The 22,280-nt window shown below is 38.4% G+C and overlaps 1 protein-coding gene across 2 annotated transcripts in view; it reads right to left on the bottom strand.

Moving 5' to 3' along the window:
• BTBD7 (BTB domain containing 7) overlaps positions 1-22,280 on the bottom strand; it is a 100,655-nt gene that overhangs the window by 77,583 nt on the left and 792 nt on the right. The window lies entirely within an intron of this gene.

Genomic DNA, 22,280 nt, shown 5'->3' with positions numbered 1-22,280 from the left:
TGACTCTTGTATTTACAGTAAATTGATAGATATATCTAGAGCTGTGATCAGATTCAGGATCATTTTTGTATGAAAACTTTTTTTGGGGGGGGGCCAGGCGCGGTGGCTCACGCTTGTAATCCTAACACTTTGGGAGGCCAAGGTGGGCGGATCATCTGAGCTCAGGAGTTTGAGACCAGCGTGGGTAACATGGTGAAACCCTATCTCTACTAAAATACAAAAAATTGGCTGGGTGTGGTGGCACGCACCTGTAGTCCTAGGTACTCGGGGGCTGAGGCACAAGAATCGCTTGAACCTGGGAGGTGGAGGTTGCAGTGAGCTGAGATAGTACCACTGCACTCTAGCCTGGACAACAGAGTGACTCTGTTTCCAAAAACCAAAAAAACAAAAAACTTTTTTTTTTTTTTTTTTGCCAAGACTGCTTCACAGGTGGCAGGTAGTATGTACTTCCAACAGTTAAGTTCCAAAGTCTATTGAATTCCCTTTCTTTGATATTAACAGTTATCAATGATCACCAACTAAAGCAATCCATTAACGGGTTTGAAAAAGATCACATGATAGTCTATCATTCTTTCTTTATTCACTAGCTGGAAAAGTTCTATAAAAAAACTCATCAACTATTCAGTTGTCCTGATGCAGTCTGTACAGAAAGGACAGAATAAGTGAGTAATTTTTTACTTTTATTTACTAATTTTCAAAACAATTAGTAATAGCTTCCTAGCATCCTTAAAGACAATCAGTGAGTTTTAAAAAGTTATGAATTAACAGACTTACCTCTATGTGACAGGTTTTAATCCTTTGTAGTTATTCTTATTGAAGTTCAAACTGTCCCATCTTTGGACAGTAGAGCCTTATTCAAATTGGTTCCTAAGACCTTATGACATAATCCTAACCTCCGCCTCCGAGAGCTTCCTAAACCTTTCTGGTATTACAGCTTATTCCAGGCATATCTTGTATTTTTCTTGCCGTTGACTTGGAACCAGTCATTTCCTTAAAGGAGCCCTAATTCCTTTTAGTGGGAAATGGTATTCAGAAACCACAATTTCAGTAACGGGGATGCTCAATGCCTTTTCAGTACAAAGATCTAAGACATTATATACACACACATCTATATAAACATGTACATAGATATAATAAATGTACATTATCATTAGTTTATACTGTTGCTTCCAATTCAGGTTTATAGGGTTTTTACTCAATCTCATTGATCTTATATCATTTCTCCTTTCTCACATATGGAAACCCTCTATTCTCAATGCAGCCTACATAATAGTTATCACAAAATATTCACACAACCTGAGAATAAAAATATTAACACTATCATTACCAATATGATACATGAAAATCTTTCAATTTTTAATTTTTTTTTTTTTTACAATTCTTTTTACCTTTAGGATATACCCAACTTGGAATATTCTACAAATTACTGTGTATGTAAGTCACTTGGAATTGTTTACTCTGTGTGATTATATAACCAATGGAAAATCCACTTTATAAGATTTATTTTGATTTTTAGTCATTGCATTTTTAACTGTTATATAATTACTTAAAATATTTGAGTATAAAGTTATAATAAAAAAAAAAGATACATCCAAAGAATACAAATTGCTGTCCCTGTCTACTCTATTCTAGTCCCTGCCTGCCCCATAGGTAACTTTACTTATACAACACTTTACTTGCCCTGTTTTTTTGGCTATTATCCATTGGTTTCCTACTATGAGCAATGCTGAAATCAAGTTAGTAACTTCCTTCTCCTGTCTCTACCCCAGTATTTTAAGTGATATATTTTTATTTACAGTGCATACCTATAACCAGTGAGCTTATTTTACATTTCACATATTCTCCCCACATTCTTGATAATTAAACTTTACCTATAGAGTGGTTACATACTACACTCTCAGTCTTAGTTCTACCAATAAAATATATATTCAATGATCATCATCAGCTTCAAGTACCAGTTAAAGACTGTTAAGAATACAGGTCTGCAATTATTTTTCAAATAGAAATCTTTGAAGCCACATACATTCAAAAATTCACTTTTTTCCTTTGCTTTCAAAAAGAAATAATATGGTTACAGTAAACACACCTGACAGCAATTTAAGCATATCCTTAGAATGACTTTGTATGGCAGATGCACCTGAATGTGTGTTCTGAGCTAGGGAATCCAGGAGTGGCTAACCCAGAGATTCCTTCCTTGCCTATAAGGAACAGGTTGAGCCCCCAACCTGTCCCATGGAACACAAGCCCTACAGGAGACTGAGGCTCCAAGTTTTCGGTTGAATAAAGAGTGCCAGGTGGAGGTTGCTAGGTGGAAGTACTAAGTGGAAATGCTATATAAACTGCATGCCTATGGCAGGCAGTTTGGTTCTTCTGCCCAGCCCACTGCCACTGGACTGTATATAAGGCAGTTCTCCTTTCCAGCCCACTGCCACTGTACCCTCTCCTTTGTATGTAAGCCCCCAGTAAAACCCCACATCTCCTCTGCCGGCTCTGGGTCTCTTCTTCGGCCTCTTGAACATAATGCCATGCCCACTGGAATGACAGAAGTTTGGCGTGACATATGGTATACCAAACATTTACTGTATACTATATAACTATCCCCAGTGGGATCTGGCACAGCATCCTAATTTGTTTTTAATAATTTGTTTGTAACATCAAACAAATTAATATTTTGCAGTAAAATATACTATTTAGACTAACCTATGTTAGTTTAGGTTCGGTTTTGCTGGCAGATAAATCTGGGTCATGTCAGTGTTTGCCATCAAATTAAGTCCTCCCATAACCCCTAAAATAGTTTTCAGAACTTTTGGGATTTCAAATTATAAGTAAGAGAATGTGGACCTGTAGTTAAAAATAGTCTTTTCCCTTATCCACCCACCACCAAAAATAGTCAAGTCAGAAAACATTTCTATTCACGTTAAATGAAAATCTTTAAATTGACATTTTCTATAAAATTCCATTGTATTACTGCAAATGAAGATTAGTTAGTTGTTAGGGTTTTGTTAAGAGAATCTTATTAAGCCATGTGGTTTTTTTCCCAATATAACCTATTATAATTCAAAACAGCTGTCAGTCCCCTGCTGCTACTTTTTCTCCATTAAAAATGCATTTTTAAAAGAATATAAAAGTACATCACATTTCACTAATCTATGCAACAATCTAGAATAATTTTTCAAACTAGAAAATGATGGAAATACAGAGAAATGAGGTGAGTATGGTTCTTAGAATTTTGAGTCTAGTGAAAGTATCTGAATTTTTGACTTATCCTAAAATGAAACTACACACACACACACACACACACACACACACACACACACACATTTATTTTATTTTAATTTGAGCAGGGTCTTGCTCTGTTGTCTAGGCTAGAGTAGAGTGGTTCACTCATAGCTCATTGCAGCCTCCAACTCCTGGGCTCAAGCAATCCTCCTGCCCCAGCCTCCCAAGTAGCTACGACTGTAGGTGTGTGCCAGCATGCCCAGCTAATAAAAAACAACAATTTTTTTTTTGGTAGTGACGGGTCTCACTATGTTGCCGAGGCTGGTCTTGAACTCCTAGCCTCAAGTGACCTTCCTGCCTCCGCTTTGAAAAGCACTGGGATTACAAAGCATGAGCCACCTCACCTGGCCGAAACTATATTCTTAGTGTTCTTGTAGTATTTCTAGTTATGAAATACTTCTTAAATAAAATATCTGCTATAAATGCATAGTAAGCATGGTCTGAAATCTGTTATCTCTTAGCTGTTTAAATGATGTAAAAAACATAATCTCCACAGAGTAACAACCCCGGAAGAGTCACTAGGGAAGTCTTGTAGATTATCATTCTTAAACCGGGTAGGAAAACCCAAACTAGTGAAGAAATCATTAAAAGAGATACTGAATTATTAGAAAAAAATTTTAAATGTGGATATGACTATCTTCTTATTTATGAAAACTAAATTTATACTAAATCCTAAAATTAAAAACTATTATGCATTCATATGTATATCAAAATTTAAAATTTGGCCAGGTGACAGTTTTATACAAAACTATTTTCATTTTATAATATATCAAGGTTGCAAAAATATGCCCACACACAAAATTTTACCTTAAAAAAATTCCTACATAGAACTGTGTTGTATAGATATGTAATAATTTACTTAACCAAATCCATATTGAGGGTCACATCCAATTTTTCAATATTATAAATAGCACTGCAATTCTTTTACACATATCTTTGCCCACTCTGCCCAGTCTAAATTGTCATTAGAATAAATTTCAAGAAGATTCTTGGGTTAAAGGATATACATGTTTCTAATTTGAAGACATATTGTCAGAAGAGTTGCAATTTACACTCCTATCAGCTCTGCATGAGAATGTCCAAAATGCTGGACATTATTCATCTTTGCAATCTGATGGAGGAAAAATTATGTCGTTGCTATTTTAATCTCTTAAAAATTATTAAACTGATATTCATTAGTCCCCATGTTGCTTTATATTCTTTGCCCATTGTTCTATTTGGCTGTTCTTTTTACTAATTTGCAACACTTTCTATAGTAATGTTAAAATAATAAATGGAAAATATTCATATGAGCCTTTTAAAACTATGATAGCTTTTGTCATAAATGTTTAATTTTTCATATAGACAACTCTGTCTTTTCCTTTGTTAACTTCTGGGTTTCCTCCTCCTTACGGCAAACAATTTTACATCAGAAAACAAATTTATATATAAATATTTAAGCAGTTAGGACAATATTTGAGAAAGTGCTTTCAACTTGTGTTGTAATCTCCAAATTAGAGTATGTGGGTAAATATTCTTCTATTAAGGAGGAAGTTAACATTAAGAGTCTACAACACAGTTACTGTTTCAAGTCATTTGGTATACTAACATTTAACATTTTATTAAGTCCTAAGTATTAAGATAACTCAATTACCTGCTGTTGCTAGGAAGTGAGATGGATAAATTTTCCAAATAACTGGAGGACGCTTTTGTTAGCCATTGAGGTGTACAATGTTAGGCTTGACTTTTTACTGAATTTCCTGAGAATGTTGTGCTTAACTGACACTATATTACTTGTAGATACGTCTGTTCAGCCATCAGTGGTTCTGACATCTAAACATTTTCATCACCCCTAAAAGAAGTTCCATTAGCACTCACCTCAATTCCCCAGTCCTAGGCAACTACTAATCTAATTTCTATCTCTATTATTTTGGACATTTTATATAAATGGGATCATATAATAATGTGGGCTTTTGTGACTGGCTTCTTTCACTTTAGCATAATGTTTTCAAGGTCCATCCACATTGCAGCATTTATCAGTACTACTTTATTCCTCTTTATTTGCTGTATAACATTCCATTGTATGGATATACCACATTTTATTTAATTTATTCATTCATCCATCCATCCATTGATGGACATTTGGGTTGTTTCCTCTTTTCGGTTATTATGAATAATGCTGTTACAAACATTTGCGTACAAGTTGTGTAGACGTGTACTTCTATTTCTCTTAAGTATATGCCTAGGAGTAAAATGTATTTTTTTTTTTTTTTTTGAGATGGAGTTTCGCTCTTGTTGCCCAGGATGGAGTGCAATGGTGTGATCTCGGCTCACTGCAACCTCTGCCTACTGGGTTCAAGCAATTCTCCTGCCTCACCCTCCCGAGTAGCTGGGATTACAGGCATCTGCCACTATGCCCAGCTGATTTTTTTGTATTTTTTGTAGAGACGGGGTTTCACCATGTTGGCCAAGCTGGTCTCGAACTCATGACTTCAGGTGATCTACCCGCCTTGGCCTCCCAAAGTGCTAGGATTACAGGTGCAAGCCACCATGCCCAGTCTTTTTTTTTTTTTTTTTTTTTTTTTTAAAATAGAGACAGTCTCTCTGTCACTCAGGCTGAAGTGTGATAGCACGATCATAGCTTACTGTAGCTTCAAACTCCTGGGCTCAAGTGATCCTCCCGAGTAATTGGGACTACAGTATGCACTACTGTGCCCAGCTAATTTATTTTTATTTTTTCTGTTGAGGTCTTGGTGTGTTATACAGGTTCATCTTGAACTCTTGGCCTCAAGTGATCCTCTCACTTTGGCCTCTCAGAGTTTAAGGATTACAGGTGTGAGCCACCATACTGGGCCTAACATGTATTTTTAATTATTGTTCCCCTTTTCCACTTCACACTATAAGGTAAACTATATAAGGTCAGGGTTTTTGTTTTATTCACTGTTGTATCTCCAGTGCCTAGAACTGTGTCTGGCAAATATAGTAGGTGCTTAACAAATTTTGCTGAATGTATGAATGAAATAGTAAAAATGTTTGCTTGCTCTGACACAGTAATTGAGCAGAGATGGAGGGACAGTTCATATTCAAGATGGTAAAGTGATAATAATATTGCTGCGGAAAACTGAAAAAATGCCCATGTAACACAGACAATTGTAATTTGATCCTTAGTATTAGATTAAATCTGGGAAGAGTAAGCAAAGTGGGTCAGGGAAAAAAAACATGAGATGAGGCAGGACATGTAGGCAGTCACCAAGTCATGCACCTTCCTGTGAAAAGGCTAAGAGTCCTGTAGTTAAGAAATCTGTTTAACTTTGTTTAATTCATCCTTTCCAAACTTAATCACAGAAACCTTCATAAGAAAGAGTGCAGTGGTACGATCTTGGCTCATTGCAACCTTTGCCTCTTGGGTTCAAGCGACTACCCTGCCTCAGCCTCCCGAGCGGCTGAGATTACAGGCATGTGCCACCACGCCCAACTAATTTTTTATTTTTTGTAGAGATGGGGCTTCACTATGTTGGCCAGGCTGGTCTCGAACTCCTCACCTTCAGTGATCTGCCTGCCTCAGCCTCCCAAAGTGCTGGGATTATAGGCGTGAGCCACTGTACCCGGCAGGAATATACTTTCAATCATATCATAGTAGTCAACCTTTGCACTGAGCTAATGTTGATTTTTTTTTTTTTTTTTAAGAAACAGGGTTTGGTATGTCGCCCAGGCTGGAGTGCAGTGTTTAATCATAGGTGCAATTACTGTGCACTACAGCTTTGAACTCCTGGGCTTATAAACAGATCCTCCTGCCTCAGCCTCCCAAGTAGCTGGGACTACAGAGGCACACACCACACCCAGCTAATCTTGATACATTAGGAAAGAAAACAGGTGGAGAAAAAAAGAACATAACATAAAGTGATAGTTGATTTTTTACTTATTTAAATTTTGAATTCAGAAACAGCAAAAGGTACTATGCCAGCAAAAGGTACTATGCCAAAAAGACAACATAGCAGGCCTAGGACTGCTATCTTTAGAAAGGCCTGCATGCAAAGATGGCCCTGGCAGGTCTCTGGGAAATTGGATTTTGGGAGTGTTCCCATAATTCCCTGACTATTTAATAAGGGTGATTTACTATGCCTAAGCTGTTTGTGCAAACAATACGGTTTATGCTGAATATCTGCTTTCTTTCTGGGAGCCTGGAATTTGGTACAAGCTAGATAGACGGTGCCTATGTGATTATACCCCAATAAATACCCTGGACAGTGAGTCTCTCATAAGCTTCCCTGGAAGACAACATTTCACAAGTATTGTCACAAGTCAATGCATCCTATGCGGCTTCACTGGGATAAGACTCTTTTGAAGCTTGTGCCTGGTTTCCTCTGGACATTGCCCCATGGGCATTTTCGCTTTGTATTTTTTTTGCTGTAGTAACTCTTAGCTGAGTCATACTGTATGTTGAGTTCTGTGCTTCCTCCTCACCAAACCTGGGGGTGATCTTGTGGATCCCAATATAGGCACAAAATGGGATATGATAAAATGTCTTTCTCTACTGTCCTCCCAAAATGAAACTATATTGTTTTGGGATAAATATTCAGCTGGTAATCAAGAATAAAGCTATTTTTAAAAATCTGCAAGGAAATTACCATAAAGATCAGAATGGCTGTAACCTTTAAGAGGAGGAAGAAGGTGATTATGATTGGGAAGAGCCATGAGGGGGACTTTTCAAATACTTACAGTGCTCTATTTCATGGCCAGAGTGATGTCAGCTTTAAAATAATGTTTTTTTTTAAAGTTAAATTTATTTAATGTACTTTGTATGTGTATTACTTCACAATAAAGTGTTTTTTTGGAGCTACTACAAATCTAAAAGTTTCAGCTGAACCCTTGAAACTAAATCCAGTTCCTAAAGAAAAGGATCTAGAAGAATGAATGAAAAATTAAGTGCTGAGTCATAGGAAATGCTGATGATTTGGGGGCTGGAAAAGAAAGAGAACTGAGTAAAGGAGAGTATAAAAACACAAATCAGACTGGGTAGTGACCAGGATGGCCTGCATCTAAGAAGTGGCACTTGAATGAGGTTTACATCAAACTGAGAACTTTGCTATATGCTACCAGAAAGTTTGGGATACACTTCAATTTCCATACTTACTCTGTAAGAGCAATGAATTAAGATTTCCATGTCCTCAAACAGACTAAGTTCTTGGAGTACTGGGACTGTGTCTTATTTCAGTAACTATATAGTTCAAAGACCTTAAAGAGTGCCTGGCTCATAATGAACCCTTAATAAATGAGGTGCAAGCTACATGCGGTGGCTCAGGCCTGTAAACCCAGCCCTTCGGGAGGCCAAGGCAGGCAGATTGCTTGAGCCCAGGAGTTTGAGATCAGCCTGGGCAACAGGCTATTACAAAAAAAACAGAAAAATTAGCCAAGTGCGGTAGTGTGTGCCTGCAGTCTCAGCTACTCCGAAGGCTGAGATGAGAGGGATCATTTGAGTTCAGGCATTTGAGGTTACAGTGAGCAGTGAGCCATGACTGCACCACTACACTACAGCCTGGACAACAGAATGAGACACTGTCTCTAACAACAACAACAACCAAAACCAAAAAACGACAGACAAAATCTGCTCTGGTCCTAGGAGGATGTTAGAGTTTAACTATGGAGAAATATAGGCAAGGAGATTTCAACACAGAGAACAGCTTAACAATTAATAGATATCACAACAGCCAAGATGTGGAAACAACCTAAATATCCACTGACAGATGAATGAATAAAGAAAATGTGGTATATACATAAATGGAATACTATTTGGCCTCAGAGAAGAAGGAAATATGGTGACAACATGGATGAGCCTTGAAGACATTATGCTAAGTAAAATAAGCCAGTCACAGAAAGACAAATACTACATAATTCCACTTATATGAGGTCTTTATCTAGGCCTGGTCATTACCCAGAATGATTAGTGAGTATCTAAAATAATCAAATTCATAGAATCAAACAGTGAAACGGTAGTTGTCAGGAGCTGGGGGGAAATGCAGACTTATTAATCAACAGGCATACAGTTTCAGTTAAGCAAAATGAATAAGCTCTAGACATCTACTGTACAACACTGCACCTATAGTCAACAATAATGTATTGTATACTTAAAAATTTGTTGAAAGGGTAGATCTCATATTGTGTTCTTACCAAAAAAATTACATAAGAATGAATAGGACAACATATATGAGACACAACATTAAGCACTAGGAAATGAGGCAAGAAAGGAAGAGTTGAGAGTTGATTAACAGAGAACAAGAAAGAAAGGGGCAAAGATGATACCACTGTCCAACTAGGTAGAGCTGATAAAGAAAATAAAAATGGAACAGCCAGAGAGATAGAGGAAAACTAGAAAAATGTGGTCTCAATTGAATTCAAAAGAGGAAACTGAACTGGAAGTGAAAACTTGGAGAGAACAGATGTTTTACAATTCTTTTTTAGAAGTATGGCTGCAAAAAGGTTCAGAGAAATGAGGCAGTAGCAGAGAGCCAGGAAGTCTGAAAAGGTAAGTGTGAGAGGGAGGGGAAGATATTAAAACAAATGAGTAAGTGGACAGAATGATGTAGGAAAGCTACAGTTGTCAACTGGGGTGATTGTTCTCCCCTTCCACCCTCCCTAACCCCCACACTTGACAATGTCTGGAGACATTTTAAATTGCCACAACTGGAGAGGGGAAAGCGGAAGGGTACTATTTGCCTCTAACAGGTAGACGCCAAGGATGCTGCTAAACATTTCACAAGGCACAGGACAGTCCTCCACAACAAAGAATTACCTGGCCCCAAATGTCAAGAGTGCCAAGGTTGAGAAGCCCTGTAATAGAGTGTAAGGAATACAGAAAAGAAAGATTAATCAAAGAAGTCAGCCTTTGGCAAAAACATTCAGAGAGGAGGAAGACTTTTTTGGTTCTCTGTCTACTGACCTGATTGAGAATTACAGCAGAATTACAGCTAGAAGTAGCTTTCAGATTTTTAATTTGAAAAGTCTACTGAAGTATAATGATATTCCAACTTCTCCAACAAACACATGAACACAATGTGCATGCCTTACATCATTATCCACCATGTGACTACTGGATACACATAAACCACTTTTTTTTTTTTTTTGAGGTATAACAGTCAAGGTTTAAAATATGGGATACTTTAAAAAACCTCTACACACAGAGAAATTACACCTCTGTAATTTGTTAAAAGGTTAAACAGTATAAATGATCAGTCCATCTACTAGTATAATTTTATTTTATAAAATTTCCTACATACCCTTTAGAAACTAATTACAAATGATCTATATTTTAACAGTTCACAGAGGGATAATATGAGAAAGAGGCCTACAAAGCACTAGTTTTTACAGTTGCAAAGTGATACTGTTATGCAGTATAGGGCAAAAAGGAATTAAGAGAGGTTATAAAAAATGAGCTTGTAACCATGATTAACTTGATCATAAAAATTTCACTTTGTATAATAAGTAGGCATGAAAACATTACTACATTTACTGACACACATACACTACATGAAAGGTACTGAGAAGAATTTAATCAAAACACTCTCTCCCTCAAACAAGAATTTTCATTCATTTAAATATTTTCTGAGCACCTAGTATGTGCTAAGCACATGGGGATATAACAATGAACAAGACAGGCACAATTTTTCCTCCAAAGGTGCTTCTTTTAAGGGGGCGGTGGCTCACACCTATAATCCCAGCACTTTCAGAGGCCTAGGCGGATGGATCGCTTGAGGTCAGGAGTTCAGGACCAGCCTGGTCAACATGGTGAAACCCCGTCTCTACTAAAAACACAAAAATTAGCTGGGCATGGTGGTGCGTGCCTGTAATCCCAGCTACTCGGGAGGCTGAGGCAGGAGAATCGCTTGAACTCGGGAGATGGAGGTTGCAATGAGCTGAGATCGTGCCATGGCACTCCAGCCTGGGCTACAGAGCAAGACTCCATCACAAACAAACAAGCAAACAAACACCCCAAAGGTGCTCATAGTGGGGCAAACTGTTGAACAGGCAACTACAATGTAGGGGAAGCATAAATCAATGGGGATAAAGACTTCTGCAGCAAAACTGCCCGAGTTTGGATCTGACTCTGCCATTTCTAAACTGTATGATCTTGGGCAATTTTTTTTTTTTAATCTTCTTTGTGTCTGATAATAAAACTGGTTATCTTATACGATTCTTGAGAAAGTGACATTTGGGATGATATCCAAGACTGACAATAAAAAGTGTGAGCTTTCCTCTTTTCTTGGTGAAAATAATAGAAGGAGAGGGAAGAATGCCAAAATAATGCTCCAAACAGCAGAGGGAACTAACTATAAGAAGGCCCACGGAGAGAACAAAACTGGGTTCCTGAAGGAAATAAAAGTATTTCTATATAGAGTGCAGCAGGCAGTGGCAAGATATGAGCCATAGGATCCGAAAAGGAGTTTGGACTTAAGAGAGTTGTTTGTTGTTTTTTAAAAACACATGCTATTGCTTATTTATTTTTATTTTTTAGAGATAGGGTCTCATGCTGTCAACCAGGCTGGAGTGCAGTGGGGTGATCGATACTCACCGTAACCTCAAATTTCTGGGCTCAAGCGATCCTTCCACCTCGGCCTCTCAAATAGCTAAGAACTACAGGTACATGCCACTATACCTGGCTAATTTTTAAACTTTTTTTTTTGTAGAGGTGTGATCTCGCTATGTTGCCCAGACTGGTCTTGAACTCCAGGACTCAAGTGATCCTTTTGCCTTGGCCTCCTAAAGGGTTGGGATTACAGGGGTGAGCCACTAAAACCTAGCCTGCTTATTTATTTAAAAACATACACTATATGCTTAAACATATACTATCACTACTGCTTGATTTAAATGATTTTTTTAAATTCAAGAATTAGTGAGCCCACAGACATAAAGAACACATACAAAATACAGAAGAGAGATCTTGGCTTAAATAATTAAAAGTTGAAATCCAAAGAGCATTTACTTAATTTTCAAAGTGGATAGAGAAATATAAAATGAGTAATTTTACAGATGTGGAACTAAAGCACAGAAAAGTTAACTGGGCTTTAGTAAAGTAAAAAGCTAACAACTAGACATCAAAACAAGAAGGTTTTTCTTCATAGGCAAATACATCCTTTCAGAATCATCCAATATATAGTATCATATATTTTTAAAGGTATACTCTGTTCCTCTTGTCTTCATTTTAAAAATAACTACAAGGCTGGGTGATGTGGCTCATGCCTGTAATTCCAGTGCTTTGGGAAGCCAAGATGGAAGGAATTGCTTAAGGCCAGGAGTTCAAGACCAGCCTGGGCAATACAGCAGGACCCCATCTCTACAAAAAAAAATGTTTAAAAATTAGCTGAGCATGATGGTGTGTGCCTGCTGCCCTAGCTACTCAGGTGGCTGAGGCAGGACAATCTCTTGAGCCTATGAGTATGAGGCTGCGGTGAGCTATGATAGGGCCACTGCACCCCAGCCTGGGCACAGAATGAGTACCCTGTCTCTTAAAAAAAACACAAACACTCCAAAGCTGGGTGTGGCAATCTCAGCTACTCAGAAGGCTTGAGGATCGCTTGAGCCCAGGAGTTTGGAACCAGCCTGGGGAACGTAGCAAGAAAGCGAATTGAAAAAAAATTTTTTTTAACCCTACAAATTACTATGTTAACGTTTAATTTATTTGACCAAAGCCAATAATGAAATATATAGAGTTATATGAAATATATAGAGTTAGTGTATAACTCTTCTTCCCCATCCTTCCTCCCTTATCAGACATTATTGTTGAAGCATGTGACAGAACTATGACTCTGCAATTGAGGCTATGAGACTTCTCTATCATAAGCTATCACTAACATTCACTACAAACTCCTCTAGTTCTGTCACAAAGCTTTCTGCTTACAAGAAAATTCTCATGTCTGGTCTTAAGCAAGCAAAAAATATTTTAGGCAAGTCTGAAGACAAGAACAATTAGGCCTCATGAAGCATATTATAGAATTTTTCTCTAAAGAATAATTCACAAATGAATCCCAGATGAAACAGACCTAAATGTAATATTGCTCCTTCCATAAGGGACTATAGCCAGGAGACTGACACAGTTTTTATCTAAATGAAAATGTCTAGGTAATAATGAGGGGCAAGCAAAAAACAATGTCTGATCTCACTGGTTTTTCCGTTTTTAAAGACAACACACCTCATGTTTATTTAAAAAATGGCTTACAATTAGCAGAACAGAAACTTTAAAAAACTGCTTACAAAGCACTCTTTCATGTTACTATTTCATCTTAACTCACTTACTGAATACCTATTACTCATTGTGTGACACTATTAGACATTGTGCGACATCCCATACACTTTGGTTCAAACCATACAGTCATGTAGAGGAGTCAGGCATACAAGCAATTATAATACAGGGCAATAAAGGATAGAAGAGAAGTGTAAAGTTCCAAAAGAACATATGACTATTGTGCAAAGTTCCAAAAGAACGTATGACTATTGGTAAAGGTATCATAACTCGATCTTGAAAAATAAAGAGGACTGTATCTATCAATCAAGAGATTTTGGGCCAGGTGCAGTGGTTCACGCCTGTAATCCCAACACTTTGGGAGACTGAGGTGGGAGGATCACTTGAGACCAGGAGTTCGAAACGCCTGGGCAATACAGGGAGACCATGCCTCTACAAATAATTTTTTTAAAGTAGCCAGGTGTGGTGGCTACTTCTCAGAAGTCTGAAGCAGGAGGACTGCTGAACCCAAGAGGTCGAGGTTGGAGTGAGCTGTGATTCTATCACTGCACTCCAGCCTGGGTGACAGAGCGAGACCCTGTCTCAAAAAAAAAAAAAAAAAAAGAGATTTTTTGATAGCAAATAACTCCAAAGAACTGTCTGAAACATTAAGAAAATTATCTGTCATGAGAAGTCCTGTGGTGGGGATGGCTCCAGGCCCAATAAAATATGTGGCTAAATGATGTTACCAAGGATCCAGATTCCCTCTACCTCCCTGCTCTGCCTTCTTCAGGAAGTGCTTCATCCCTTGTGATCCCAAGACAGCTGTCAGTAGCAATAGGGGCCTTGTGTTCCCTTGTTCACATACAAGAGGGGAAAGAATCTTCTCCCCCAGAAATAGAATGTCTACTTCCCTTCAAATCTGATTGGTACAAATAAGAGTTTACAGGGAAATGCCATGATTTGACTGGTTTGAACTAACGGAAATCTACCACTGAAGGTGGTGACAAATCAGCTTCTCCAAGTCTGCTGCATGCATGAACAAAAGCAGATTTCTGTTAGGAAAGAAAAGGAAAGTAGACATTAGATGGGCACCTAACAGAATAGGCAAAGAATAAGAACTCCAAACAATGGGATAAACACACACAAGATAGAGGCACAGGGAACAAGAAACAGCATGGCTGGACTGACAGGAAACCTAAGGTTGAACACATTCTGTAAACTCTTGTGAGTCTGGACTTTATTGACAAGGGAAGTTAACAAAGGTATTTTAAGTAGAGAAGCAGCATGCTCCAGTTTTTTTTTTTTTTTTTTTTTTTTTTGAGACAGAGTCTAGCTCTATCACCCAGGCTGAAGTGTAGTGGCGCAATCTTGGCTCACTGCAACCTCCGCCTCCTGGGCACAAGCAATTCTCCTACTTCAGCCTCCCAAGTAGCTGGGATTACAGGCACCTGCCACCACATCAGATTTTTGTATCTTTAGTAGAGACGGCGGTTTCGCCATGTTGGCCAGACTGGACTTGAACTCCTGACCTCAGGTGATCCGCCCACCTCAGCCTCCCAAAGTGCTGGGATTACAGGTGTGAGCCACCGTGTCTGGCCTGTTTTTTTAAGAACATAATTGTCATAGTAATACAGAGAATAGCCAGAGATGGAGAGGTACAGTGGGAGAACAAGTTGCAGAGACTTAGCTGGCAGGCTGTTTAATAAGTAGTCCAGACTAATAAGAGAGTGGCAATAGAGAGGGAAAGAATGGAGTAAAAAAATACATACAAGGGGCCGGGCGTGGTGGCTCACACTTGTAATCCCAGCACTTTGGGAGGCCGAGGCGGGCGGATCATGAGGTCAGGAGATCGAGACCACGGTGAAACCCCGTCTCTACTAAAAATACAAAAAAAATCAGCCGGGCCTGGTGGTGGGCGCCTGTAGTCCCAGCTACTCGGAGAGGCTGAGGCAGGAGAATGGCGTGAACCCGGGAAGTGGAGCTTGCAGTGAGCCGAGATTGCGCCACTGCACTCCAGCCTGGGCGACAGAGCGAGACTCCATCTCAAAAAAAAAAAAAAAAAAAAAAAAATACATACAAGGTAGAAAAGCTGCAAGAGTTCCGTACCTATTTTAACAGATGAGAAAATTAATCTTCAGATAGGTTAAGTGACTTGCTTTAAGATCATAAAACTATAAACATCAGTCAGAATCTAAATGGAGGTTTGATTCCCAGTCCAGTGTTCTATTATATCACAACTATATCTAAAAACCCCAACGATGCTCTAAAAGGGAACTATTTTGAATCCTGCAACTTAAAGAATGTTCTGTGTATTGGATTAAAGTGTTTCCTATCTATTCCAAGTGTCCCCAATCTATTTCAATCTTAACATAATGCTCACATGTCACACAATGACATGGATTTAATGTCAATTTATAATACTAAGTATATTACGTTTCTAAAGTTACTATATTATTTGAAATAGTAAGGGTATCTGAAAGACTCAATTCGTGATGTCAAATTTACAAACTGTCCAAAATTTTAAAATAAAAAAAAAAACACCACAGCATGATGGTTCTTAAATTTTGAACTTGTTCTGCAAATAAGTGCTGAATGTTCGAATTTCATTGTAAATCTGGAATCAGCAGACACTTGAAAAGTTTCGTTGAAATTATGCCTCAGCTGGGCATCGTGGCTCACACCTATAATCTCAGCACTTTGGGAGGCCAAGGTTGGAGGACTGCTGGAGTCTTGGAGTTCGAGACCAGCCTGGGCAGCACAGTGAAACCCCATCTCTACAAACAGTACAAAAGTTAGCCAGGCATAGTGGCACATGCCCATAGTCCCAGCTGCTCAGGAGGCTGAGGTGGAAAGATTGCTTGAGCCCAGGTAGTTGAGGTTGTGGTGCGGCGTGATCGCACCACTGCAGGTTAGGCGACAGAGCAAGACCCTGTCTAAAACAAATAAAATATGAAATAAATAAAGCCTCCTTCTGAAACTTTGGATTCTGATAACTAACTTCCACTAGCATTCACCCAAAAAGAAAACTGGGCCAGACATGGTGGCTCACGCCTATAATCCCAGCAATTTGGGAGGCTGAGGCGGGTGCATCACCTTATGTAAGGAGTTTGAGACCAGCTTGGCCAATGGGGCGAAGCCCCGTCTCTACTAAAAATACAAAAATCAGCCAGGTGTGGTGGCCTGTACCTACAGTCCCAGCTACTTGGGAGGCTGGGGTAGGAGAGAATCGCTTGAACCTGGGAGGCAGCAGTTGCAGTGAACCGGGACCATGCCATTGCACTCCAGCCTGGGCGACAGAGCAAAACTCTGTCTAAAGAAAAAAAAGAAGTCAAAAGAAAAACTGTTACCTCACTTTAATAATGATACTGTACCTGTTTTAGAAAAAGTCACTTGCCTAATTCTTCTAGAGTGGTGAACTTTGATTTTGCTTTATTACCATTGTACCAAGACTGGGTTAACAGGGAAAATGGTTTTAAATAAAGTCTAGGCAACACTGCAATGCCCTGTCTCTCACAACAAAAATTAGCCAGGTATGGTGGCATGTGCCTGTAGTCCCGGTTACTCGGGAGGCTGAGGCAGGAGGCTCCCTGGAGCCCAGGAGGCCAAGGCAGCAGTGAGTCATGACTGCACCACTGCGCTCAGCCTGGTGTCCAAGTGAGACTCTGTCTCAAGAAAATTAAAAAGTGATAAGATAAAAATAAACATTTTTCCATTAAAAAGTATATAATAATATGTTTTTTACTTTACTGGATTAAACCTTACTCTTCTGCTTCTTGATTCAATTAGCAACTTCACTGAATGCCCATGTGCCAGGCACTGTGCTAGATACGAGAAATACAAATGTGAGCCTAGTTGTACTATAGTTATTCAGACATACATTTGCATAATTATTTGAGTAATGTCAGTCTTCCCCACTAAATAACTATAGTATTATTTTTATTTAATCAAAACAGGTCTGTAAATGTACAAAGATGATGCCTAAAACATCAACTTCATGATAAAATATTATTCTGTCAATGACACCAGTATTCTCTCACTCACCAAGCTAGAAATTCTTTCTTTTCAGCACCCACAAATGATTTTTCTTAAAATACACCTGTTAAGACACTCAACAAACCAGGAATATAAGGAAACTAGCTGAACATAATCAAGGTCTTATATAAAAAACTCATGTTAGTATCATATTCAACAGGGAAAGACTCAAAATGTTTCCTCTAAGATCAGGAACAAGCCAAGGATGCCTGCTTTTACCACTTCTAGTCAACACAGTACCAGAAGTCCTAGCTGAGATTAGGCAAGGAAAAAAAATAAAAGGCATCCAAATTGGAAAGCAACAAGTAAATTAACTGTTTGCAAATGACACGATCCTATATGTAGAAAATTCCACAAAAAAGATTCCACACACAAAAAAACTGTTAGAACTAATAAATCAGTAAAGTTGTAGGATACAAAATTAACACACAAAAATGAGTTGCATTCTTAAACATTAACAATGAACAATCCAAAAGAGAAATTAAGACAAGAATCCTATCTACAATCACATCAAAAAGAATAAAATACTTAGGAATAAACTTAGACAAGGAGACAAAAGACTTTTACACTGAAAACTAAAAAACACTGCTGAAATAAAGACAGAAATAAATGGAAAGATATTCCATGTTCATGGACTGGAATATAGTATTTAGATGTCAACATTATCCAAAGCAACCTACAGATTCAATACAATTCCTAACAAAATACTAATAGCCTATTTTTTGCAGAAATAGAAAAACCCATCCTAAAATTCATAAGGCATCTCAAGGAATCCCAAACTACCAAAACAATCTTGAAAAGAACAAAGTGGAGTCTCACACTTCTTGATTTCAAAAGTTACTATAAAGCTACAGTAATTAAAATAGAGTGGTATTGGCATAAAAACAAACTTATGGACCAATGGAATAGAATACAGAGCTCAGAAATAAACCCTCAAACTTGTGGTCAAATAATTTTCAACAAAGGTGCCAAGACCATTTAATGGGAAATGGACAGTTTTCTCAACAAATGGTAATGCAAAAACCACATATATGGTAATAGATATCGACACATAAAGACCTAAATTAAGAGCCAGAACTATAAAATTCTTAAAAAAAAAAAAAAAAAAAAAAAGGCTGGGCACAGTGGCTCACACCTGTAATCCCAGCACCTTGGGTTGAGGTGGGAGGACCACTTGAGTCCAAAAGTTGGAGACCAGCCTGGGCAACATAGTGAGACCCCATCTCCTCAGAAAATTTAAAAAACGTAGCCAGGCATGGACGTATGCGCCTGTAGTACCAGCTATTCGGGAGGCTGAGATGGGAGGGCTGTTTGAGCCCAGAGTTCAAGGCTACTGTGAGCCATAATCACACTAGTGCACTCCAGCCTTGGTGACAGACCCAGAACCTACCTATCTTTAAAAAAGAAAGAAAACATGGGGAAAAGCTTCCTGACATTGGATTTGATAATGATTTCTTAGCTATGACACCAAAAGCATAAGCAACAAAAGAAAATCTAGGTAAACTGGATTTTATCAAAATTAAAAACTGTGTGTACATCAAAGGACACTATCAACAGGGTGAAAAGTCAGCCTACAGAATGGGAGAAAATATTTGCAAATCATGTCTGATAAGGGATTGATATTCAGCATACATAAGTAACTTCCACAACTCAACAACAAAAAAACAAACCTAATTAGAAAACAGGGAAATAATGTGAATATTTTTCTAAAAAAATACAAAAGATGAATAAGCACATGAAGAGATGCTTAACATCACCAATCATTTTTTAAAAATGCAAACCAAAAACACAATGAAATATCACTTCATACTCATCGGGATGAATATTAGGAAAAAAAAACCAAACAGCAAATAACAAGTATTGGTGAAGATGTAGAGAAACTGGAACTTGTGCACTGCTGGTGGGGATGTAAAATTTTCTGGGTATAAAATTCATAAAATAAATGAAAGCAGAGACTCAGATATTTTTACATCCATGTTCACAGCAGCATTATTCACAACAGTCAAAATGTGGATGCAACTTAAGTGCCCATCGATGGATGAACGGATAAACAAAATGTAAAAATACATACAATGAAATATTATTCAGCCTTAAAAAGAAAGCAAATTGTGACACATGCTACAATATGGATGGACCTTGATGACATTATACTAAGTGAAATAAGCCAGATATAGAAGGACAAATACTGTATAATTTCACTTATACGTGGTACTTACAGTAGTCAAAATAAAAGAGACAGTAGAATTTGGTTGCCAGGGGCTGGGGGTAAGGGAAAATGGACAGTTTCAGTTTAGAAATATGTAGTCATGAGCCTAAGAAAACTCCAAATGAAAGAATTCTACAGATGGATGGTGGTGATGGCTACACAAAAATGTAAATGTACTTATGCCACAGAACTGTACACTTAAAAATGGTTAAGATGGTCAATTTTATGTGTATTTTATCACAATTAAGCACACAGGTATCTGCTATCCAAATCCTTCCTACTGACTTTATCCGGGTCTAAGATCTCTTCATATTTGGGTTACTACAGCAGCTACTGTCTTCCTTCGTTCATTACATTCTCTCCTCACTCTAACTTAACCTGTAGATCATTAACGGTTTACCTTCCTGGTTTACGACATTAATCCCTGGCCTCCAAACTTTCAAAGGCTCTCTATACCTTGCACAACAGGATAAAAGTAGAAATCTCCTCAATTCAGCACTCAAACTCTTCTACAGACAAATAGCTTTCCAACTGACTAAAGTTTCCTAAGGAAAACATTCTCCTCAGGAAATTCAGTTGTCAGCTCATCCTAGTCTCCCTCTATTTCCCTCCCCCTAAGCTAATCTTCACTTTACACTCTTGCTTTTTCCTCACAAAATAACTGCTACAATCTCTCGGTAAATCTAAACTTTCATAGGCCAGCTCAAGTCCCAAGTTTCCCACGTTCTTTGGACTCTTGGGGTCTCACTCATCTCTCTCTACCCTGTATACCAACAGCATTCTTTGCATTAGTAGAACTCACTAGATTGTCTTCGAGACTCATGTTGGTACACCTGATCTTTCCAATAAGAACTCGAAGGAAAAGTCTATATATTAATGGCAAAAACTGCAGTTACTTTTGCACCAACCTAATATTGTTTCTTTCCTTTCTTCCACATCATTAATCTAATGCAAAACAAAAAGCAGTCCTTCAACAGTCACCTATGTAATTTTGGATGTGTGAGCTTCAGTGACTAGAATCTGAAATCAGAATAACTTTGGCATTACTGCACTTCTGAAGGTTTACCTGTGACACATTATAAAAATGCTGCGCCTCAAGATGATACCTGGAAACTAGGCAGTGTAACCTAGAAATCAACACAGGTGTTTTAAATCCTAAAATTAGAGTCTGATACAAAAACCTTGTTTAAATGCTGGTGTTGGGACACAAAACAATACAGTAGTCAGGTTTTGTGGGACAGAATATTGACCTATGAGTTTTACTGAATTCATGCAAGAACGAGCCATGCTAAAACTGGGTGAAAATGTAGTCATGAGCCTAAGAAAACTCCAAACGAAATTAACACTCTGTTTTTATTAAGTTCAGGTTAGGAAAAAAAAAATCTTCATCAGTTACTTGAAGTAGCTGTCAGAATGAGACAGAAGCTCTCATTTTCGCTTTCAACTTTATTACACCAAAACCTATGGATAGGGGTGGGTAGTGAATGGTGAGGAATGCAATCAATGAAGAGTAAGCAACTCAGCAGTGTAGTAACAACGAGCTCTCTAAATGGGGTAATGGGGTGTAGAGGCCTACATCTCAGTTTTGGCCTAATCCATCGCCAGCTGTAGGATCTACAACAAGTCACTCGCCTCTCTGGGTCTGGTTTCCCGGCTCTAAAACAATATTCACACCTTTAGATCTCTACAAGTTTTTCTGACTCAAAAATTCCATGACAAGTCTAATAACAGTTGCTATTAACAACGTATGATTCTTACGAAGCAATTTCAAGTCTTTCTTCCACATTTCAGGAAGAAAGCAATTCATTTCAGCAATCTAAAGGAAACAGATGCTATTAGGGACCAAAGATTGTTAGTTGACCAGACCGGGCGCGGTGGCTCACGCCTGTAATCCCAGTACTTTGGGAGGACGAGGCGGGCGGATCACCAGAGGTCAGGAGCTCGAGACCAGTCTGGCCAACATGGTGAAACCACGTTTCTACTAAAAATACAAAAACTAACCGGGCGTGGTGGCGGGAGCCGGTAATCCCAGCTACTTGGGAGGCTGAGACAGGAGAATTGCTTGAACCTGGGAGGCGGAGGCTGCAGTGAGTCAAGGTCGCACCACTGTTCTCCAGCCTGGGTGACAGAGCGAGACTCCGTCTCCCAAAAAAAAAAAAAAAAAAAAAAAGGTTGTTAGTTGAAAAAGCTAAGTAATTCTGTAAAAATGTCTACTTTCTCATTACGGTAAGATGTTTTCGCAGAGTTAACAGTGCTCTGGTGAAGATAACCAAGACTGCTTCTGTAAATTAGGCCTACTCCAGAGTACTTATTATCTGTGCTGGTATGTGAAGACGTGCTAGTGTAGTTCACGGGAGAAACAACACTCCTCAGAGTTTCTTGAAAAACGGTGAGAAAGTTCTCACCCTCGGGGTAAAGCTAGCAAACACCGTGCAAATAAGGTACTGAAATACGCACACTTTTTGCCATTCAAGTATTCCAACAAGCACAGCCTCCTCCTCTTTATCAAACACTCGGTATTGTCTCCCTCCCAACCTGTCAAAGCTCAATTCCAGGTTTATCCCGCAA

This window comes from Nomascus leucogenys, chromosome 22a (genome assembly GCF_006542625.1).
Source record: "Nomascus leucogenys isolate Asia chromosome 22a, Asia_NLE_v1, whole genome shotgun sequence".
Lineage (NCBI taxonomy): Eukaryota > Metazoa > Chordata > Mammalia > Primates > Hylobatidae > Nomascus > Nomascus leucogenys.
This window is presented reverse-complemented; position numbering and strand designations above follow the sequence as displayed.